The sequence below is a fragment of the Cinclus cinclus genome, chromosome 34 (genome assembly GCF_963662255.1).
Source record: "Cinclus cinclus chromosome 34, bCinCin1.1, whole genome shotgun sequence".
NCBI lineage: Eukaryota > Metazoa > Chordata > Aves > Passeriformes > Cinclidae > Cinclus > Cinclus cinclus.
The window spans coordinates 1,504,126-1,527,673 of record NC_085079.1 but is presented as its reverse complement, the minus strand read 5'-3'; positions in this window follow the sequence as shown (position 1 = coordinate 1,527,673).

Genomic DNA, 23,548 nt, shown 5'->3' with positions numbered 1-23,548 from the left:
TAGGCAAAAGCCCAGGACGGGCTGCAGGCAAGTTGACTCCGAATGGAGGCACTTTTCCCCAAGAAGCCAAACTCAAGAGCCCACTTGGCAGGTGTCATTTTGTAGGGCGCGTTTGGGCCTCTGATGGCAGCCAGGTTTGGAGGAGGGGGCAGCTTTGGTCTGGGAGAAATCCTCGTCCTTATGGAATTTTTGTAGGCAAAAACCCAGGACGGGCTGCAGGCAAGTTAGGCATGTTGGCTTTGAAAGGAGGCACTTTTCCCAAAGAAGCCAAACTCAAGAACCCACAATGCAGATGTCATTTTGTAGGGCGCGTTTGGGCCTCCGATGGCAGCCAGGTTTGGAGGAGGGGGCAGCTTTGGTCTGGGAGAAATCCTCATCCTTATGGAATTTTTGTAGGCAAAAGCCCAGGACGGGCCGCAGGCAAGTTGACTCCGAATGGAGGCACTTTTCCCCAAGAAGCCAAACTCAAGAACCCACTTGGCAGGTGTCATTTTATAGGGCGCGTTTGGGCCTCTGATGGCAGCCAGGTTTGGAGGAGGGGGCAGCTTTGGTCTGGGAGAAATCCTCGTCCTTATGGAATTTTTGTAGGCAAAAGCCCAGGACGGGCTGCAGGCAAGTTGACTCCGAAAGGAGGCACTTTTCCCCAAGAAGCCAAACTCAAGAGCCCACTTGGCAGATGTCATTTTGTAGGGCGCGTTTGGGCCTCTGATGGCAGCCAGGTTTGGAGGAGGGGGCAGCTTTGGTCTGGGAGAAATCCTCGTCCTTATGGAATTTTTGTAGGCAAAAGCCCTGGACGGGCTGCAGGCAAGTTAGGCATGTTGGCTTTGAAAGGAGGCACTTTTCCCCAAGAAGCCAAACTCAAGAACCCACAATGCAGATGTCATTTTGTAGGGCGCGCTTGGGCCTCCGATGGCAGCCAGGTTTGGAGGAGGGGGCAGCTTTGGTCTGGGAGAAATCCTCGTCCTTATGGAATTTTTGTAGGCAAAAGCCCTGCATGGGCCGCAGACAAGTTGACTCAGAAAGGAGGCACTTTTCCCCAAGAAGCCAAACTCAAGAGCCCACTTGGCATATGTCATTTTGTAGGGCGCGTTTGGGCCTCCGATGGCAGCCAGGTTTGGAGGAGGGGGCAGCTTTGGTCTGGGAGAAATCCTCGTCCTTATGGAATTTTTGTAGGCAAAAGCCCTGGACGGGCTGCAGGCAAGTTAGGCATGTTGGCTTTGAAAGGAGGCACTTTTCCCCAAGAAGCCAAACTCAAGAACCCACAATGCAGATGTCATTTTGTAGGGCGCGCTTGGGCCTCCGATGGCAGCCAGGTTTGGAGGAGGGGGCAGCTTTGGTCTGGGAGAAATCCTCGTCCTTATGGAATTTTTGTAGGCAAAAGCCCTGCATGGGCCGCAGACAAGTTGACTCAGAAAGGAGGCACTTTTCCCCAAGAAGCCAAACTCAAGAGCCCACTTGGCATATGTCATTTTGTAGGGCGCGTTTGGGCCTCCGATGGCAGCCAGGTTTGGAGGAGGGGGCAGCTTTGGTCTGGGAGAAATCCTCGTCCTTATGGAATTTTTGTAGGCAAAAGCCCAGGACGGGCTGCAGGCAAGTTGACTCCGAATGGAGGCACTTTTCCCCAAGAAGCCAAACTCAAGAGCCCACTTGGCAGGTGTCATTTTGTAGGGCGCGTTTGGGCCTCTGATGGCAGCCAGGTTTGGAGGAGGGGGCAGCTTTGGTCTGGGAGAAATCCTCGTCCTTATGGAATTTTTGTAGGCAAAAGCCCAGGACGGGCTGCAGGCAAGTTAGGCATGTTGGCTTTGAAAGGAGGCACTTTTCCCCGAGAAGCCAAACTCAAGAACCCACAATGCAGATGTCATTTTGTAGGGCGCGTTTGGGCCTCCGATGGCAGCCAGGTTTGGAGGAGGGGGCAGCTTTGGTCTGGGAGAAATCCTCGTCCTTATGGAATTTTTGTAGGCAAAAGCCCAGGACGGGCCGCAGGCAAGTTGACTCCGAAAGGAGGCACTTTTCCCCAAGAAGCCAAACTCAAGAGCCCACTTGGCAGATGTCATTTTGTAGGGCGCGTTTGGGCCTCTGATGGCAGCCAGGTTAGGAGGAGGGGGCAGCTTTGGTCTGGGAGAAATCCTCGTCCTTATGGAATTTTTGTAGGCAAAAGCCCTGCATGGGCCGCAGGCAAGTTGACTCCGAAAGGAGGCACTTTTCCCCAAGAAGCCAAACTCAAGAGCCCACTTGGCATATGTCATTTTGTAGGGCGCGTTTGGGCCTCCGATGGCAGCCAGGTTTGGAGGAGGGGGCAGCTTTGGTCTGGGAGAAATCCTCGTCCTTATGGAATTTTTGTAGGCAAAAGCCAAGGACGGGCTGCAGGCAAGTTGACTCCGAATGGAGGCACTTTTCCCCAAGAAGCCAAACTCAAGAGCCCACTTGGCAGATGTCATTTTGTAGGGCGCGTTTGGGCCTCTGATGGCAGCCAGGTTTGGAGGAGGGGGCAGCTTTGGTCTGGGAGAAATCCTCGTCCTTATGGAATTTTTGTAGGCAAAAGCCCAGGACGGGCCGCAGGCTAGTTGACTCCGAATGGAGGCACTTTTCCCCAAGAAGCCAAACTCAAGAGCCCACTTGGCAGGTGTCATTTTGTAGGGCGCGTTTGGGCCTCTGATGGCAGCCAGGTTAGGAGGAGGGGGCAGCTTTGGTCTGGGAGAAATCCTCGTCCTTATGGAATTTTTGTAGGCAAAAGCCCTGCATGGGCCGCAGGCAAGTTGACTCCGAAAGGAGGCACTTTTCCCCAAGAAGCCAAACTCAAGAGCCCACTTGGCATATGTCATTTTGTAGGGCGCGTTTGGGCCTCCGATGGCAGCCAGGTTTGGAGGAGGGGGCAGCTTTGGTCTGGGAGAAATCCTCGTCCTTATGGAATTTTTGTAGGCAAAAGCCCAGGACGGGCTGCAGGCAAGTTGACTCCGAATGGAGGCACTTTTCCCCAAGAAGCCAAACTCAAGAGCCCACTTGGCAGATGTCATTTTGTAGGGCGCGTTTGGGCCTCTGATGGCAGCCAGGTTTGGAGGAGGGGGCAGCTTTGGTCTGGGAGAAATCCTCGTCCTTATGGAATTTTTGTAGGCAAAAGCCCTGGACGGGCTGCAGGCAAGTTAGGCATGTTGGCTTTGAAAGGAGGCACTTTTCCCCAAGAAGCCAAACTCAAGAACCCACAATGCAGATGTCATTTTGTAGGGCGCGTTTGGGCCTCCGATGGCAGCCAGGTTTGGAGGAGGGGGCAGCTTTGGTCTGGGAGAAATCCTCGTCCTTATGGAATTTTTGTAGGCAAAAGCCCTGCATGGGCCGCAGGCAAGTTGACTCCGAAAGGAGGCACTTTTCCCCAAGAAGCCAAACTCAAGAGCCCACTTGGCAGATGTCATTTTGTAGGGCGCGTTTGGGCCTCTGATGGCAGCCAGGTTAGGAGGAGGGGGCAGCTTTGGTCTGGGAGAAATCCTCGTCCTTATGGAATTTTTGTAGGCAAAAGCCCTGGACGGGCTGCAGGCAAGTTAGGCATGTTGGCTTTGAAAGGAGGCACTTTTCCCCAAGAAGCCAAACTCAAGAACCCACAATGCAGATGTCATTTTGTAGGGCGCGTTTGGGCCTCCGATGGCAGCCAGGTTTGGAGGAGGGGGCAGCTTTGGTCTGGGAGAAATCCTCGTCCTTATGGATTTTTTGTAGGCAAAAGCCCAGGACGGGCCGCAGGCAAGTTGACTCCGAATGGAGGCACTTTTCCCCAAGAAGCCAAACTCAAGAGCCCACTTGGCAGGTGTCATTTTGTAGGGCGCGTTTGGGCCTCTGATGGCAGCCAGGTTTGGAGGAGGGGGCAGCTTTGGTCTGGGAGAAATCCTCGTCCTTATGGAATTTTTGTAGGCAAAAGCCCTGCATGGGCCGCAGGCAAGTTGACTCCGAAAGGAGGCACTTTTCCCCAAGAAGCCAAACTCAAGAGCCCACTTGGCATATGTCATTTTGTAGGGCGCGTTTGGGCCTCTGATGGCAGCCAGGTTTGGAGGAGGGGGCAGCTTTGGTCTGGGAGAAATCCTCGTCCTTATGGAATTTTTGTAGGCAAAAGCCCAGGACGGGCCGCAGGCAAGTTGACTCCGAATGGAGGCACTTTTCCCCAAGAAGCCAAACTCAAGAGCCCACTTGGCAGGTGTCATTTTGTAGGGCGCGTTTGGGCCTCCGATGGCAGCCAGGTTTGGAGGAGGGGGCAGCTTTGGTCTGGGAGAAATCCTCGTCCTTATGGAATTTTTGTAGGCAAAAGCCCTGGACGGGCTGCAGGCAAGTTAGGCATGTTGGCTTTGAAAGGAGGCACTTTTCCCCAAGAAGCCAAACTCAAGAACCCACAATGCAGATGTCATTTTGTAGGGCGCGTTTGGGCCTCCGATGGCAGCCAGGTTTGGAGGAGGGGGCAGCTTTGGTCTGGGAGAAATCCTCGTCCTTATGGAATTTTTGTAGGCAAAAGCCCAGGACGGGCTGCAGGCAAGTTGACTCCGAATGGAGGCACTTTTCCCCAAGAAGCCAAACTCAAGAGCCCACTTGGCAGGTGTCATTTTGTAGGGCGCGTTTGGGCCTCTGATGGCAGCCAGGTTTGGAGGAGGGGGCAGCTTTGGTCTGGGAGAAATCCTCGTCCTTATGGAATTATTGTAGGCAAAAACCCAGGACGGGCTGCAGGCAAGTTAGGCATGTTGGCTTTGAAAGGAGGCACTTTTCCCCAAGAAGCCAAACTCAAGAACCCACAATGCAGATGTCATTTTGTAGGGCGCGTTTGGGCCTCCGATGGCAGCCAGGTTTGGAGGAGGGGGCAGCTTTGGTCTGGGAGAAATCCTCATCCTTATGGAATTTTTGTAGGCAAAAGCCCAGGACGGGCCGCAGGCAAGTTGACTCCGAATGGAGGCACTTTTCCCCAAGAAGCCAAACTCAAGAACCCACTTGGCAGGTGTCATTTTATAGGGCGCGTTTGGGCCTCTGATGGCAGCCAGGTTTGGAGGAGGGGGCAGCTTTGGTCTGGGAGAAATCCTCGTCCTTATGGAATTTTTGTAGGCAAAAGCCCAGGACGGGCTGCAGGCAAGTTGACTCCGAAAGGAGGCACTTTTCCCCAAGAAGCCAAACTCAAGAGCCCACTTGGCAGATGTCATTTTTTAGGGCGCGTTTGGGCCTCTGATGGCAGCCAGGTTAGGAGGAGGGGGCAGCTTTGGTCTGGGAGAAATCCTCGTCCTTATGGAATTTTTGTAGGCAAAAGCCCTGGACGGGCTGCAGGCAAGTTAGGCATGTTGGCTTTGAAAGGAGGCACTTTTCCCCAAGAAGCCAAACTCAAGAACCCACAATGCAGATGTCATTTTGTAGGGCGCGCTTGGGCCTCCGATGGCAGCCAGGTTTGGAGGAGGGGGCAGCTTTGGTCTGGGAGAAATCCTCGTCCTTATGGAATTTTTGTAGGCAAAAGCCCTGCATGGGCCGCAGACAAGTTGACTCAGAAAGGAGGCACTTTTCCCCAAGAAGCCAAACTCAAGAGCCCACTTGGCATATGTCATTTTGTAGGGCGCGTTTGGGCCTCCGATGGCAGCCAGGTTTGGAGGAGGGGGCAGCTTTGGTCTGGGAGAAATCCTCGTCCTTATGGAATTTTTGTAGGCAAAAGCCCAGGACGGGCTGCAGGCAAGTTGACTCCGAATGGAGGCACTTTTCCCCAAGAAGCCAAACTCAAGAGCCCACTTGGCAGGTGTCATTTTGTAGGGCGCGTTTGGGCCTCTGATGGCAGCCAGGTTTGGAGGAGGGGGCAGCTTTGGTCTGGGAGAAATCCTCGTCCTTATGGAATTTTTGTAGGCAAAAGCCCAGGACGGGCTGCAGGCAAGTTAGGCATGTTGGCTTTGAAAGGAGGCACTTTTCCCCAAGAAGCCAAACTCAAGAACCCACAATGCAGATGTCATTTTGTAGGGCGCGTTTGGGCCTCCGATGGCAGCCAGGTTTGGAGGAGGGGGCAGCTTTGGTCTGGGAGAAATCCTCGTCCTTATGGAATTTTTGTAGGCAAAAGCCCAGGACGGGCCGCAGGCAAGTTGACTCCGAAAGGAGGCACTTTTCCCCAAGAAGCCAAACTCAAGAGCCCACTTGGCAGGTGTCATTTTGTAGGGCGCGTTTGGGCCTCTGATGGCAGCCAGGTTTGGAGGAGGGGGCAGCTTTGGTCTGGGAGAAATCCTCGTCCTTCTGGAATTTTTGTAGGCAAAAGCCCTGCATGGGCCGCAGGCAAGTTGACTCCGAAAGGAGGCACTTTTCCCCAAGAAGCCAAACTCAAGAGCCCACTTGGCATATGTCATTTTGTAGGGCGCGTTTGGGCCTCCGATGGCAGCCAGGTTTGGAGGAGGGGGCAGCTTTGGTCTGGGAGAAATCCTCGTCCTTATGGAATTTTTGTAGGCAAAAGCCAAGGACGGGCTGCAGGCAAGTTGACTCCGAATGGAGGCACTTTTCCCCAAGAAGCCAAACTCAAGAGCCCACTTGGCAGATGTCATTTTGTAGGGCGCGTTTGGGCCTCTGATGGCAGCCAGGTTTGGAGGAGGGGGCAGCTTTGGTCTGGGAGAAATCCTCGTCCTTATGGAATTTTTGTAGGCAAAAGCCCTGCATGGGCCGCAGGCAAGTTGACTCCGAATGGAGGCACTTTTCCCCAAGAAGCCAAACTCAAGAGCCCACTTGGCATATGTCATTTTGTAGGGCGCGTTTGGGCCTCCGATGGCAGCCAGGTTTGGAGGAGGGGGCAGCTTTGGTCTGGGAGAAATCCTCGTCCTTATGGAATTTTTGTAGGCAAAAGCCCAGGACGGGCTGCAGGCAAGTTGACTCCGAATGGAGGCACTTTTCCCCAAGAAGCCAAACTCAAGAGCCCACTTGGCAGGTGTCATTTTGTAGGGCGCGTTTGGGCCTCTGATGGCAGCCAGGTTTGGAGGAGGGGGCAGCTTTGGTCTGGGAGAAATCCTCGTCCTTATGGAATTTTTGTAGGCAAAAGCCCAGGACGGGCTGCAGGCAAGTTAGGCATGTTGGCTTTGAAAGGAGGCACTTTTCCCCAAGAAGCCAAACTCAAGAACCCACCATGCAGATGTCATTTTGTAGGGCGCGTTTGGGCCTCCGATGGCAGCCAGGTTTGGAGGAGGGGGCAGCTTTGGTCTGGGAGAAATCCTCGTCCTTATGGAATTTTTGTAGGCAAAAGCCCAGGACGGGCCGCAGGCAAGTTGACTCCGAAAGGAGGCACTTTTCCCCAAGAAGCCAAACTCAAGAGCCCACTTGGCAGGTGTCATTTTGTAGGGCGCGTTTGGGCCTCTGATGGCAGCCAGGTTTGGAGGAGGGGGCAGCTTTGGTCTGGGAGAAATCCTCGTCCTTATGGAATTTTTGTAGGCAAAAGCCCTGCATGGGCCGCAGGCAAGTTGACTCCGAAAGGAGGCACTTTTCCCCAAGAAGCCAAACTCAAGAGCCCACTTGGCATATGTCATTTTGTAGGGCGCGTTTGGGCCTCCGATGGCAGCCAGGTTTGGAGGAGGGGGCAGCTTTGGTCTGGGAGAAATCCTCGTCCTTATGGAATTTTTGTAGGCAAAAGCCAAGGACGGGCTGCAGGCAAGTTGACTCCGAATGGAGGCACTTTTCCCCAAGAAGCCAAACTCAAGAGCCCACTTGGCAGATGTCATTTTGTAGGGCGCGTTTGGGCCTCTGATGGCAGCCAGGTTTGGAGGAGGGGGCAGCTTTGGTCTGGGAGAAATCCTCGTCCTTATGGAATTTTTGTAGGCAAAAGCCCTGCATGGGCCGCAGGCAAGTTGACTCCGAATGGAGGCACTTTTCCCCAAGAAGCCAAACTCAAGAGCCCACTTGGCATATGTCATTTTGTAGGGCGCGTTTGGGCCTCCGATGGCAGCCAGGTTTGGAGGAGGGGGCAGCTTTGGTCTGGGAGAAATCCTCGTCCTTATGGAATTTTTGTAGGCAAAAGCCCAGGACGGGCTGCAGGCAAGTTGACTCCGAATGGAGGCACTTTTCCCCAAGAAGCCAAACTCAAGAGCCCACTTGGCAGGTGTCATTTTGTAGGGCGCGTTTGGGCCTCTGATGGCAGCCAGGTTTGGAGGAGGGGGCAGCTTTGGTCTGGGAGAAATCCTCGTCCTTATGGAATTATTGTAGGCAAAAACCCAGGACGGGCTGCAGGCAAGTTAGGCATGTTGGCTTTGAAAGGAGGCACTTTTCCCCAAGAAGCCAAACTCAAGAACCCACAATGCAGATGTCATTTTGTAGGGCGCGTTTGGGCCTCCGATGGCAGCCAGGTTTGGAGGAGGGGGCAGCTTTGGTCTGGGAGAAATCCTCATCCTTATGGAATTTTTGTAGGCAAAAGCCCAGGACGGGCCGCAGGCAAGTTGACTCCGAATGGAGGCACTTTTCCCCAAGAAGCCAAACTCAAGAACCCACTTGGCAGGTGTCATTTTATAGGGCGCGTTTGGGCCTCTGATGGCAGCCAGGTTTGGAGGAGGGGGCAGCTTTGGTCTGGGAGAAATCCTCGTCCTTATGGAATTTTTGTAGGCAAAAGCCCAGGACGGGCTGCAGGCAAGTTGACTCCGAAAGGAGGCACTTTTCCCCAAGAAGCCAAACTCAAGAGCCCACTTGGCAGATGTCATTTTTTAGGGCGCGTTTGGGCCTCTGATGGCAGCCAGGTTAGGAGGAGGGGGCAGCTTTGGTCTGGGAGAAATCCTCGTCCTTATGGAATTTTTGTAGGCAAAAGCCCTGGACGGGCTGCAGGCAAGTTAGGCATGTTGGCTTTGAAAGGAGGCACTTTTCCCCAAGAAGCCAAACTCAAGAACCCACAATGCAGATGTCATTTTGTAGGGCGCGCTTGGGCCTCCGATGGCAGCCAGGTTTGGAGGAGGGGGCAGCTTTGGTCTGGGAGAAATCCTCGTCCTTATGGAATTTTTGTAGGCAAAAGCCCTGCATGGGCCGCAGACAAGTTGACTCAGAAAGGAGGCGCTTTTCCCCAAGAAGCCAAACTCAAGAGCCCACTTGGCATATGTCATTTTGTAGGGCGCGTTTGGGCCTCCGATGGCAGCCAGGTTTGGAGGAGGGGGCAGCTTTGGTCTGGGAGAAATCCTCGTCCTTATGGAATTTTTGTAGGCAAAAGCCCAGGACGGGCTGCAGGCAAGTTGACTCCGAATGGAGGCACTTTTCCCCAAGAAGCCAAACTCAAGAGCCCACTTGGCAGGTGTCATTTTGTAGGGCGCGTTTGGGCCTCTGATGGCAGCCAGGTTTGGAGGAGGGGGCAGCTTTGGTCTGGGAGAAATCCTCGTCCTTATGGAATTTTTGTAGGCAAAAGCCCAGGACGGGCTGCAGGCAAGTTAGGCATGTTGGCTTTGAAAGGAGGCACTTTTCCCCAAGAAGCCAAACTCAAGAACCCACAATGCAGATGTCATTTTGTAGGGCGCGTTTGGGCCTCCGATGGCAGCCAGGTTTGGAGGAGGGGGCAGCTTTGGTCTGGGAGAAATCCTCGTCCTTATGGAATTTTTGTAGGCAAAAGCCCAGGACGGGCCGCAGGCAAGTTGACTCCGAAAGGAGGCACTTTTCCCCAAGAAGCCAAACTCAAGAGCCCACTTGGCAGGTGTCATTTTGTAGGGCGCGTTTGGGCCTCTGATGGCAGCCAGGTTTGGAGGAGGGGGCAGCTTTGGTCTGGGAGAAATCCTCGTCCTTCTGGAATTTTTGTAGGCAAAAGCCCTGCATGGGCCGCAGGCAAGTTGACTCCGAAAGGAGGCACTTTTCCCCAAGAAGCCAAACTCAAGAGCCCACTTGGCATATGTCATTTTGTAGGGCGCGTTTGGGCCTCCGATGGCAGCCAGGTTTGGAGGAGGGGGCAGCTTTGGTCTGGGAGAAATCCTCGTCCTTATGGAATTTTTGTAGGCAAAAGCCAAGGACGGGCTGCAGGCAAGTTGACTCCGAATGGAGGCACTTTTCCCCAAGAAGCCAAACTCAAGAGCCCACTTGGCAGATGTCATTTTGTAGGGCGCGTTTGGGCCTCTGATGGCAGCCAGGTTTGGAGGAGGGGGCAGCTTTGGTCTGGGAGAAATCCTCGTCCTTATGGAATTTTTGTAGGCAAAAGCCCTGCATGGGCCGCAGGCAAGTTGACTCCGAATGGAGGCACTTTTCCCCAAGAAGCCAAACTCAAGAGCCCACTTGGCATATGTCATTTTGTAGGGCGCGTTTGGGCCTCCGATGGCAGCCAGGTTTGGAGGAGGGGGCAGCTTTGGTCTGGGAGAAATCCTCGTCCTTATGGAATTTTTGTAGGCAAAAGCCCAGGACGGGCTGCAGGCAAGTTGACTCCGAATGGAGGCACTTTTCCCCAAGAAGCCAAACTCAAGAGCCCACTTGGCAGGTGTCATTTTGTAGGGCGCGTTTGGGCCTCTGATGGCAGCCAGGTTTGGAGGAGGGGGCAGCTTTGGTCTGGGAGAAATCCTCGTCCTTATGGAATTTTTGTAGGCAAAAGCCCAGGACGGGCTGCAGGCAAGTTAGGCATGTTGGCTTTGAAAGGAGGCACTTTTCCCCAAGAAGCCAAACTCAAGAACCCACCATGCAGATGTCATTTTGTAGGGCGCGTTTGGGCCTCCGATGGCAGCCAGGTTTGGAGGAGGGGGCAGCTTTGGTCTGGGAGAAATCCTCGTCCTTATGGAATTTTTGTAGGCAAAAGCCCAGGACGGGCCGCAGGCAAGTTGACTCCGAAAGGAGGCACTTTTCCCCAAGAAGCCAAACTCAAGAGCCCACTTGGCAGGTGTCATTTTGTAGGGCGCGTTTGGGCCTCTGATGGCAGCCAGGTTTGGAGGAGGGGGCAGCTTTGGTCTGGGAGAAATCCTCGTCCTTATGGAATTTTTGTAGGCAAAAGCCCTGCATGGGCCGCAGGCAAGTTGACTCCGAAAGGAGGCACTTTTCCCCAAGAAGCCAAACTCAAGAGCCCACTTGGCATATGTCATTTTGTAGGGCGCGTTTGGGCCTCCGATGGCAGCCAGGTTTGGAGGAGGGGGCAGCTTTGGTCTGGGAGAAATCCTCGTCCTTATGGAATTTTTGTAGGCAAAAGCCAAGGACGGGCTGCAGGCAAGTTGACTCCGAATGGAGGCACTTTTCCCCAAGAAGCCAAACTCAAGAGCCCACTTGGCAGATGTCATTTTGTAGGGCGCGTTTGGGCCTCTGATGGCAGCCAGGTTTGGAGGAGGGGGCAGCTTTGGTCTGGGAGAAATCCTCGTCCTTATGGAATTTTTGTAGGCAAAAGCCCTGCATGGGCCGCAGGCAAGTTGACTCCGAATGGAGGCACTTTTCCCCAAGAAGCCAAACTCAAGAGCCCACTTGGCATATGTCATTTTGTAGGGCGCGTTTGGGCCTCCGATGGCAGCCAGGTTTGGAGGAGGGGGCAGCTTTGGTCTGGGAGAAATCCTCGTCCTTATGGAATTTTTGTAGGCAAAAGCCCAGGACGGGCTGCAGGCAAGTTGACTCCGAATGGAGGCACTTTTCCCCAAGAAGCCAAACTCAAGAGCCCACTTGGCAGGTGTCATTTTGTAGGGCGCGTTTGGGCCTCTGATGGCAGCCAGGTTTGGAGGAGGGGGCAGCTTTGGTCTGGGAGAAATCCTCGTCCTTATGGAATTTTTGTAGGCAAAAGCCCTGGACGGGCTGCAGGCAAGTTAGGCATGTTGGCTTTGAAAGGAGGCACTTTTCCCCAAGAAGCCAAACTCAAGAACCCACAATGCAGATGTCATTTTGTAGGGCGCGTTTGGGCCTCCGATGGCAGCCAGGTTTGGAGGAGGGGGCAGCTTTGGTCTGGGAGAAATCCTCGTCCTTATGGAATTTTTGTAGGCAAAAGCCCTGCATGGGCCGCAGGCAAGTTGACTCCGAATGGAGGCACTTTTCCCCAAGAAGCCAAACTCAAGAGCCCACTTGGCATATGTCATTTTGTAGGGCGCGTTTGGGCCTCCGATGGCAGCCAGGTTTGGAGGAGGGGGCAGCTTTGGTCTGGGAGAAATCCTCGTCCTTATGGAATTTTTGTAGGCAAAAGCCCAGGACGGGCTGCAGGCAAGTTGACTCCGAATGGAGGCACTTTTCCCCAAGAAGCCAAACTCAAGAACCCACAATGCAGATGTCATTTTGTAGGGCGCGTTTGGGCCTCTGATGGCAGCCAGGTTTGGAGGAGGGGGCAGCTTTGGTCTGGGAGAAATCCTCGTCCTTATGGAATTTTTGTAGGCAAAAGCCCTGGACGGGCTGCAGGCAAGTTAGGCATGTTGGCTTTGAAAGGAGGCACTTTTCCCCAAGAAGCCAAACTCAAGAACCCACAATGCAGATGTCATTTTGTAGGGCGCGTTTGGGCCTCCGATGGCAGCCAGGTTTGGAGGAGGGGGCAGCTTTGGTCTGGGAGAAATCCTCGTCCTTATGGAATTTTTGTAGGCAAAAGCCCTGCATGGGCCGCAGGCAAGTTGACTCCGAAAGGAGGCACTTTTCCCCAAGAAGCCAAACTCAAGAGCCCACTTGGCAGATGTCATTTTGTAGGGCGCGTTTGGGCCTCTGATGGCAGCCAGGTTAGGAGGAGGGGGCAGCTTTGGTCTGGGAGAAATCCTCGTCCTTATGGAATTTTTGTAGGCAAAAGCCCTGGACGGGCTGCAGGCAAGTTAGGCATGTTGGCTTTGAAAGGAGGCACTTTTCCCCAAGAAGCCAAACTCAAGAACCCACAATGCAGATGTCATTTTGTAGGGCGCGTTTGGGCCTCCGATGGCAGCCAGGTTTGGAGGAGGGGGCAGCTTTGGTCTGGGAGAAATCCTCGTCCTTATGGATTTTTTGTAGGCAAAAGCCCAGGACGGGCCGCAGGCAAGTTGACTCCGAATGGAGGCACTTTTCCCCAAGAAGCCAAACTCAAGAGCCCACTTGGCAGGTGTCATTTTGTAGGGCGCGTTTGGGCCTCTGATGGCAGCCAGGTTTGGAGGAGGGGGCAGCTTTGGTCTGGGAGAAATCCTCGTCCTTATGGAATTTTTGTAGGCAAAAGCCCTGCATGGGCCGCAGGCAAGTTGACTCCGAAAGGAGGCACTTTTCCCCAAGAAGCCAAACTCAAGAGCCCACTTGGCATATGTCATTTTGTAGGGCGCGTTTGGGCCTCTGATGGCAGCCAGGTTTGGAGGAGGGGGCAGCTTTGGTCTGGGAGAAATCCTCGTCCTTATGGAATTTTTGTAGGCAAAAGCCCTGCATGGGCCGCAGGCAAGTTGACTCCGAATGGAGGCACTTTTCCCCAAGAAGCCAAACTCAAGAGCCCACTTGGCATATGTCATTTTGTAGGGCGCGTTTGGGCCTCCGATGGCAGCCAGGTTTGGAGGAGGGGGCAGCTTTGGTCTGGGAGAAATCCTCGTCCTTATGGAATTTTTGTAGGCAAAAGCCCAGGACGGGCTGCAGGCAAGTTGACTCCGAATGGAGGCACTTTTCCCCAAGAAGCCAAACTCAAGAGCCCACTTGGCAGGTGTCATTTTGTAGGGCGCGTTTGGGCCTCTGATGGCAGCCAGGTTTGGAGGAGGGGGCAGCTTTGGTCTGGGAGAAATCCTCGTCCTTATGGAATTTTTGTAGGCAAAAGCCCAGGACGGGCTGCAGGCAAGTTAGGCATGTTGGCTTTGAAAGGAGGCACTTTTCCCCAAGAAGCCAAACTCAAGAACCCACCATGCAGATGTCATTTTGTAGGGCGCGTTTGGGCCTCCGATGGCAGCCAGGTTTGGAGGAGGGGGCAGCTTTGGTCTGGGAGAAATCCTCGTCCTTATGGAATTTTTGTAGGCAAAAGCCCAGGACGGGCCGCAGGCAAGTTGACTCCGAAAGGAGGCACTTTTCCCCAAGAAGCCAAACTCAAGAGCCCACTTGGCAGGTGTCATTTTGTAGGGCGCGTTTGGGCCTCTGATGGCAGCCAGGTTTGGAGGAGGGGGCAGCTTTGGTCTGGGAGAAATCCTCGTCCTTATGGAATTTTTGTAGGCAAAAGCCCTGCATGGGCCGCAGGCAAGTTGACTCCGAAAGGAGGCACTTTTCCCCAAGAAGCCAAACTCAAGAGCCCACTTGGCATATGTCATTTTGTAGGGCGCGTTTGGGCCTCCGATGGCAGCCAGGTTTGGAGGAGGGGGCAGCTTTGGTCTGGGAGAAATCCTCGTCCTTATGGAATTTTTGTAGGCAAAAGCCAAGGACGGGCTGCAGGCAAGTTGACTCCGAATGGAGGCACTTTTCCCCAAGAAGCCAAACTCAAGAGCCCACTTGGCAGATGTCATTTTGTAGGGCGCGTTTGGGCCTCTGATGGCAGCCAGGTTTGGAGGAGGGGGCAGCTTTGGTCTGGGAGAAATCCTCGTCCTTATGGAATTTTTGTAGGCAAAAGCCCTGCATGGGCCGCAGGCAAGTTGACTCCGAATGGAGGCACTTTTCCCCAAGAAGCCAAACTCAAGAGCCCACTTGGCATATGTCATTTTGTAGGGCGCGTTTGGGCCTCCGATGGCAGCCAGGTTTGGAGGAGGGGGCAGCTTTGGTCTGGGAGAAATCCTCGTCCTTATGGAATTTTTGTAGGCAAAAGCCCAGGACGGGCTGCAGGCAAGTTGACTCCGAATGGAGGCACTTTTCCCCAAGAAGCCAAACTCAAGAGCCCACTTGGCAGGTGTCATTTTGTAGGGCGCGTTTGGGCCTCTGATGGCAGCCAGGTTTGGAGGAGGGGGCAGCTTTGGTCTGGGAGAAATCCTCGTCCTTATGGAATTTTTGTAGGCAAAAGCCCTGGACGGGCTGCAGGCAAGTTAGGCATGTTGGCTTTGAAAGGAGGCACTTTTCCCCAAGAAGCCAAACTCAAGAACCCACAATGCAGATGTCATTTTGTAGGGCGCGTTTGGGCCTCCGATGGCAGCCAGGTTTGGAGGAGGGGGCAGCTTTGGTCTGGGAGAAATCCTCGTCCTTATGGAATTTTTGTAGGCAAAAGCCCTGCATGGGCCGCAGGCAAGTTGACTCCGAATGGAGGCACTTTTCCCCAAGAAGCCAAACTCAAGAGCCCACTTGGCATATGTCATTTTGTAGGGCGCGTTTGGGCCTCCGATGGCAGCCAGGTTTGGAGGAGGGGGCAGCTTTGGTCTGGGAGAAATCCTCGTCCTTATGGAATTTTTGTAGGCAAAAGCCCAGGACGGGCTGCAGGCAAGTTGACTCCGAATGGAGGCACTTTTCCCCAAGAAGCCAAACTCAAGAACCCACAATGCAGATGTCATTTTGTAGGGCGCGTTTGGGCCTCTGATGGCAGCCAGGTTTGGAGGAGGGGGCAGCTTTGGTCTGGGAGAAATCCTCGTCCTTATGGAATTTTTGTAGGCAAAAGCCCTGGACGGGCTGCAGGCAAGTTAGGCATGTTGGCTTTGAAAGGAGGCACTTTTCCCCAAGAAGCCAAACTCAAGAACCCACAATGCAGATGTCATTTTGTAGGGCGCGTTTGGGCCTCCGATGGCAGCCAGGTTTGGAGGAGGGGGCAGCTTTGGTCTGGGAGAAATCCTCGTCCTTATGGAATTTTTGTAGGCAAAAGCCCTGCATGGGCCGCAGGCAAGTTGACTCCGAAAGGAGGCACTTTTCCCCAAGAAGCCAAACTCAAGAGCCCACTTGGCAGATGTCATTTTGTAGGGCGCGTTTGGGCCTCTGATGGCAGCCAGGTTAGGAGGAGGGGGCAGCTTTGGTCTGGGAGAAATCCTCGTCCTTATGGAATTTTTGTAGGCAAAAGCCCTGGACGGGCTGCAGGCAAGTTAGGCATGTTGGCTTTGAAAGGAGGCACTTTTCCCCAAGAAGCCAAACTCAAGAACCCACAATGCAGATGTCATTTTGTAGGGCGCGTTTGGGCCTCCGATGGCAGCCAGGTTTGGAGGAGGGGGCAGCTTTGGTCTGGGAGAAATCCTCGTCCTTATGGATTTTTTGTAGGCAAAAGCCCAGGACGGGCCGCAGGCAAGTTGACTCCGAATGGAGGCACTTTTCCCCAAGAAGCCAAACTCAAGAGCCCACTTGGCAGGTGTCATTTTGTAGGGCGCGTTTGGGCCTCTGATGGCAGCCAGGTTTGGAGGAGGGGGCAGCTTTGGTCTGGGAGAAATCCTCGTCCTTATGGAATTTTTGTAGGCAAAAGCCCTGCATGGGCCGCAGGCAAGTTGACTCCGAAAGGAGGCACTTTTCCCCAAGAAGCCAAACTCAAGAGCCCACTTGGCATATGTCATTTTGTAGGGCGCGTTTGGGCCTCTGATGGCAGCCAGGTTTGGAGGAGGGGGCAGCTTTGGTCTGGGAGAAATCCTCGTCCTTATGGAATTTTTGTAGGCAAAAGCCCAGGACGGGCCGCAGGCAAGTTGACTCCGAATGGAGGCACTTTTCCCCAAGAAGCCAAACTCAAGAGCCCACTTGGCAGGTGTCATTTTGTAGGGCGCGTTTGGGCCTCCGATGGCAGCCAGGTTTGGAGGAGGGGGCAGCTTTGGTCTGGGAGAAATCCTCGTCCTTATGGAATTTTTGTAGGCAAAAGCCCTGGACGGGCTGCAGGCAAGTTAGGCATGTTGGCTTTGAAAGGAGGCACTTTTCCCCAAGAAGCCAAACTCAAGAACCCACAATGCAGATGTCATTTTGTAGGGCGCGTTTGGGCCTCCGATGGCAGCCAGGTTTGGAGGAGGGGGCAGCTTTGGTCTGGGAGAAATCCTCGTCCTTATGGAATTTTTGTAGGCAAAAGCCCAGGACGGGCTGCAGGCAAGTTGACTCCGAATGGAGGCACTTTTCCCCAAGAAGCCAAACTCAAGAGCCCACTTGGCAGGTGTCATTTTGTAGGGCGCGTTTGGGCCTCTGATGGCAGCCAGGTTTGGAGGAGGGGGCAGCTTTGGTCTGGGAGAAATCCTCGTCCTTATGGAATTTTTGTAGGCAAAAACCCAGGACGGGCTGCAGGCAAGTTAGGCATGTTGGCTTTGAAAGGAGGCACTTTTCCCCAAGAAGCCAAACTCAAGAACCCACAATGCAGATGTCATTTTGTAGGGCGCGTTTGGGCCTCCGATGGCAGCCAGGTTTGGAGGAGGGGGCAGCTTTGGTCTGGGAGAAATCCTCATCCTTATGGAATTTTTGTAGGCAAAAGCCCAGGACGGGCCGCAGGCAAGTTGACTCCGAATGGAGGCACTTTTCCCCAAGAAGCCAAACTCAAGAACCCACTTGGCAGGTGTCATTTTATAGGGCGCGTTTGGGCCTCTGATGGCAGCCAGGTTTGGAGGAGGGGGCAGCTTTGGTCTGGGAGAAATCCTCGTCCTTATGGAATTTTTGTAGGCAAAAGCCCAGGACGGGCTGCAGGCAAGTTGACTCCGAAAGGAGGCACTTTTCCCCAAGAAGCCAAACTCAAGAGCCCACTTGGCAGATGTCATTTTTTAGGGCGCGTTTGGGCCTCTGATGGCAGCCAGGTTAGGAGGAGGGGGCAGCTTTGGTCTGGGAGAAATCCTCGTCCTTATGGAATTTTTGTAGGCAAAAGCCCTGGACGGGCTGCAGGCAAGTTAGGCATGTTGGCTTTGAAAGGAGGCACTTTTCCCCAAGAAGCCAAACTCAAGAACCCACAATGCAGATGTCATTTTGTAGGGCGCGCTTGGGCCTCCGATGGCAGCCAGGTTTGGAGGAGGGGGCAGCTTTGGTCTGGGAGAAATCCTCGTCCTTATGGAATTTTTGTAGGCAAAAGCCCTGCATGGGCCGCAGACAAGTTGACTCAGAAAGGAGGCACTTTTCCCCAAGAAGCCAAACTCAAGAGCCCACTTGGCATATGTCATTTTGTAGGGCGCGTTTGGGCCTCCGATGGCAGCCAGGTTTGGAGGAGGGGGCAGCTTTGGTCTGGGAGAAATCCTCGTCCTTATGGAATTTTTGTAGGCAAAAGCCCAGGACGGGCTGCAGGCAAGTTGACTCCGAATGGAGGCACTTTTCCCCAAGAAGCCAAACTCAAGAGCCCACTTGGCAGGTGTCATTTTGTAGGGCGCGTTTGGGCCTCTGATGGCAGCCAGGTTTGGAGGAGGGGGCAGCTTTGGTCTGGGAGAAATCCTCGTCCTTATGGAATTTTTGTAGGCAAAAGCCCAGGACGGGCTGCAGGCAAGTTAGGCATGTTGGCTTTGAAAGGAGGCACTTTTCCCCAAGAAGCCAAACTCAAGAACCCACAATGCAGATGTCATTTTGTAGGGCGCGTTTGGGCCTCCGATGGCAGCCAGGTTTGGAGGAGGGGGCAGCTTTGGTCTGGGAGAAATCCTCGTCCTTATGGAATTTTTGTAGGCAAAAGCCCAGGACGGGCCGCAGGCAAGTTGACTCCGAAAGGAGGCACTTTTCCCCAAGAAGCCAAACTCAAGAGCCCACTTGGCAGGTGTCATTTTGTAGGGCGCGTTTGGGCCTCTGATGGCAGCCAGGTTTGGAGGAGGGGGCAGCTTTGGTCTGGGAGAAATCCTCGTCCTTATGGAATTTTTGTAGGCAAAAGCCCTGCATGGGCCGCAGGCAAGTTGACTCCGAAAGGAGGCACTTTTCCCCAAGAAGCCAAACTCAAGAGCCCACTTGGCATATGTCATTTTGTAGGGCGCGTTTGGGCCTCCGATGGCAGCCAGGTTTGGAGGAGGGGGCAGCTTTGGTCTGGGAGAAATCCTCGTCCTTATGGAATTTTTGTAGGCAAAAGCCAAGGACGGGCTGCAGGCAAGTTGACTCCGAATGGAGGCACTTTTCCCCAAGAAGCCAAACTCAAGAGCCCACTTGGCAGATGTCATTTTGTAGGGCGCGTTTGGGCCTCTGATGGCAGCCAGGTTTGGAGGAGGGGGCAGCTTTGGTCTGGGAGAAATCCTCGTCCTTATGGAATTTTTGTAGGCAAAAGCCCTGCATGGGCCGCAGGCAAGTTGACTCCGAATGGAGGCACTTTTCCCCAAGAAGCCAAACTCAAGAGCCCACTTGGCATATGTCATTTTGTAGGGCGCGTTTGGGCCTCCGATGGCAGCCAGGTTTGGAGGAGGGGGCAGCTTTGGTCTGGGAGAAATCCTCGTCCTTATGGAATTTTTGTAGGCAAAAGCCCAGGACGGGCTGCAGGCAAGTTGACTCCGAATGGAGGCACTTTTCCCCAAGAAGCCAAACTCAAGAGCCCACTTGGCAGGTGTCATTTTGTAGGGCGCGTTTGGGCCTCTGATGGCAGCCAGGTTTGGAGGAGGGGGCAGCTTTGGTCTGGGAGAAATCCTCGTCCTTATGGAATTTTTGTAGGCAAAAGCCCAGGACGGGCTGCAGGCAAGTTAGGCATGTTGGCTTTGAAAGGAGGCACTTTTCCCCAAGAAGCCAAACTCAAGAACCCACCATGCAGATGTCATTTTGTAGGGCGCGTTTGGGCCTCCGATGGCAGCCAGGTTTGGAGGAGGGGGCAGCTTTGGTCTGGGAGAAATCCTCGTCCTTATGGAATTTTTGTAGGCAAAAGCCCAGGACGGGCCGCAGGCAAGTTGACTCCGAAAGGAGGCACTTTTCCCCAAGAAGCCAAACTCAAGAGCCCACTTGGCAGGTGTCATTTTGTAGGGCGCGTTTGGGCCTCTGATGGCAGCCAGGTTTGGAGGAGGGGGCAGCTTTGGTCTGGGAGAAATCCTCGTCCTTATGGAATTTTTGTAGGCAAAAGCCCTGCATGGGCCGCAGGCAAGTTGACTCCGAAAGGAGGCACTTTTCCCCAAGAAGCCAAACTCAAGAGCCCACTTGGCATATGTCATTTTGTAGGGCGCGTTTGGGCCTCCGATGGCAGCCAGGTTTGGAGGAGGGGGCAGCTTTGGTCTGGGAGAAATCCTCGTCCTTATGGAATTTTTGTAGGCAAAAGCCAAGGACGGGCTGCAGGCAAGTTGACTCCGAATGGAGGCACTTTTCCCCAAGAAGCCAAACTCAAGAGCCCACTTGGCAGATGTCATTTTGTAGGGCGCGTTTGGGCCTCTGATGGCAGCCAGGTTTGGAGGAGGGGGCAGCTTTGGTCTGGGAGAAATCCTCGTCCTTATGGAATTTTTGTAGGCAAAAGCCCTGCATGGGCCGCAGGCAAGTTGACTCCGAATGGAGGCACTTTTCCCCAAGAAGCCAAACTCAAGAGCCCACTTGGCATATGTCATTTTGTAGGGCGCGTTTGGGCCTCCGATGGCAGCCAGGTTTGGAGGAGGGGGCAGCTTTGGTCTGGGAGAAATCCTCGTCCTTATGGAATTTTTGTAGGCAAAAGCCCAGGACGGGCTGCAGGCAAGTTGACTCCGAATGGAGGCACTTTTCCCCAAGAAGCCAAACTCAAGAGCCCACTTGGCAGATGTCATTTTGTAGGGCGCGTTTGGGCCTCTGATGGCAGCCAGGTTTGGAGGAGGGGGCAGCTTTGGTCTGGGAGAAATCCTCGTCCTTATGGAATTTTTGTAGGCAAAAGCCCTGGACGGGCTGCAGGCAAGTTAGGCATGTTGGCTTTGAAAGGAGGCACTTTTCCCCAAGAAGCCAAACTCAAGAACCCACAATGCAGATGTCATTTTGTAGGGCGCGTTTGGGCCTCCGATGGCAGCCAGGTTTGGAGGAGGGGGCAGCTTTGGTCTGGGAGAAATCCTCGTCCTTATGGAATTTTTGTAGGCAAAAGCCCTGCATGGGCCGCAGGCAAGTTGACTCCGAAAGGAGGCACTTTTCCCCAAGAAGCCAAACTCAAGAGCCCACTTGGCAGATGTCATTTTGTAGGGCGCGTTTGGGCCTCTGATGGCAGCCAGGTTAGGAGGAGGGGGCAGCTTTGGTCTGGGAGAAATCCTCGTCCTTATGGAATTTTTGTAGGCAAAAGCCCTGGACGGGCTGCAGGCAAGTTAGGCATGTTGGCTTTGAAAGGAGGCACTTTTCCCCAAGAAGCCAAACTCAAGAACCCACAATGCAGATGTCATTTTGTAGGGCGCGTTTGGGCCTCCGATGGCAGCCAGGTTTGGAGGAGGGGGCAGCTTTGGTCTGGGAGAAATCCTCGTCCTTATGGAATTTTTGTAGGCAAAAGCCCAGGACGGGCCGCAGGCAAGTTGACTCCGAATGGAGGCACTTTTCCCCAAGAAGCCAAACTCAAGAGCCCACTTGGCAGGTGTCATTTTGTAGGGCGCGTTTGGGCCTCTGATGGCAGCCAGGTTTGGAGGAGGGGGCAGCTTTGGTCTGGGAGAAATCCTCGTCCTTATGGAATTTTTGTAGGCAAAAGCCCTGCATGGGCCGCAGGCAAGTTGACTCCGAAAGGAGGCACTTTTCCCCAAGAAGCCAAACTCAAGAGCCCACTTGGCATATGTCATTTTGTAGGGCGCGTTTGGGCCTCCGATGGCAGCCAGGTTTGGAGGAGGGGGCAGCTTTGGTCTGGGAGAAATCCTCGTCCTTATGGAATTTTTGTAGGCAAAAGCCCAGGACGGGCTGCAGGCAAGTTGACTCCGAATGGAGGCACTTTTCCCCAAGAAGCCAAACTCAAGAGCCCACTTGGCAGATGTCATTTTGTAGGGCGCGTTTGGGCCTCTGATGGCAGCCAGGTTTGGAGGAGGGGGCAGCTTTGGTCTGGGAGAAATCCTCGTCCTTATGGAATTTTTGTAGGCAAAAGCCCTGGACGGGCTGCAGGCAAGTTAGGCATGTTGGCTTTGAAAGGAGGCACTTTTCCCCAAGAAGCCAAACTCAAGAACCCACAATGCAGATGTCATTTTGTAGGGCGCGTTTGGGCCTCCGATGGCAGCCAGGTTTGGAGGAGGGGGCAGCTTTGGTCTGGGAGAAATCCTCGTCCTTATGGAATTTTTGTAGGCAAAAGCCCTGCATGGGCCGCAGGCAAGTTGACTCCGAAAGGAGGCACTTTTCCCCAAGAAGCCAAACTCAAGAGCCCACTTGGCAGATGTCATTTTGTAGGGCGCGTTTGGGCCTCTGATGGCAGCCAGGTTAGGAGGAGGGGGCAGCTTTGGTCTGGGAGAAATCCTCGTCCTTATGGAATTTTTGTAGGCAAAAGCCCTGGACGGGCTGCAGGCAAGTTAGGCATGTTGGCTTTGAAAGGAGGCACTTTTCCCCAAGAAGCCAAACTCAAGAACCCACAATGCAGATGTCATTTTGTAGGGCGCGTTTGGGCCTCCGATGGCAGCCAGGTTTGGAGGAGGGGGCAGCTTTGGTCTGGGAGAAATCCTCGTCCTTATGGAATTTTTGTAGGCAAAAGCCCAGGACGGGCCGCAGGCAAGTTGACTCCGAATGGAGGCACTTTTCCCCAAGAAGCCAAACTCAAGAGCCCACTTGGCAGGTGTCATTTTGTAGGGCGCGTTTGGGCCTCTGATGGCAGCCAGGTTTGGAGGAGGGGGCAGCTTTGGTCTGGGAGAAATCCTCGTCCTTATGGAATTTTTGTAGGCAAAAGCCCTGCATGGGCCGCAGGCAAGTTGACTCCGAAAGGAGGCACTTTTCCCCAAGAAGCCAAACTCAAGAGCCCACTTGGCATATGTCATTTTGTAGGGCGCGTTTGGGCCTCCGATGGCAGCCAGGTTTGGAGGAGGGGGCAGCTTTGGTCTGGGAGAAATCCTCGTCCTTATGGAATTTTTGTAGGCAAAAGCCCAGGACGGGCCGCAGGCAAGTTGACTCCGAATGGAGGCACTTTTCCCCAAGAAGCCAAACTCAAGAGCCCACTTGGCAGGTGTCATTTTGTAGGGCGCGTTTGGGCCTCCGATGGCAGCCAGGTTTGGAGGAGGGGGCAGCTTTGGTCTGGGAGAAATCCTCGTCCTTATGGAATTTTTGTAGGCAAAAGCCCAGGACGGGCTGCAGGCAAGTTAGGCATGTTGGCTTTGAAAGGAGGCACTTTTCCCCAAGAAGCCAAACTCAAGAACCCACAATGCAGATGTCATTTTGTAGGGCGCGTTTGGGCCTCCGATGGCAGCCAGGTTTGGAGGAGGGGGCAGCTTTGGTCTGGGAGAAATCCTCGTCCTTATGGAATTTTTGTAGGCAAAAGCCCTGCATGGGCCGCAGGCAAGTTGACTCCGAATGGAGGCACTTTTCCCCAAGAAGCCAAACTCAAGAGCCCACTTGGCATATGTCATTTTGTAGGGCGCGTTTGGGCCTCCGATGGCAGCCAGGTTTGGAGGAGGGGGCAGCTTTGGTCTGGGAGAAATCCTCGTCCTTATGGAATTTTTGTAGGCAAAAGCCCAGGACGGGCTGCAGGCAAGTTGACTCCGAATGGAGGCACTTTTCCCCAAGAAGCCAAACTCAAGAGCCCACTTGGCAGATGTCATTTTGTAGGGCGCGTTTGGGCCTCTGATGGCAGCCAGGTTTGGAGGAGGGGGCAGCTTTGGTCTGGGAGAAATCCTCGTCCTTATGGAATTTTTGTAGGCAAAAGCCCTGGACGGGCTGCAGGCAAGTTAGGCATGTTGGCTTTGAAAGGAGGCACTTTTCCCCAAGAAGCCAAACTCAAGAACCCACAATGCAGATGTCATTTTGTAGGGCGCGTTTGGGCCTCCGATGGCAGCCAGGTTTGGAGGAGGGGGCAGCTTTGGTCTGGGAGAAATCCTCGTCCTTATGGAATTTTTGTAGGCAAAAGCCCTGCATG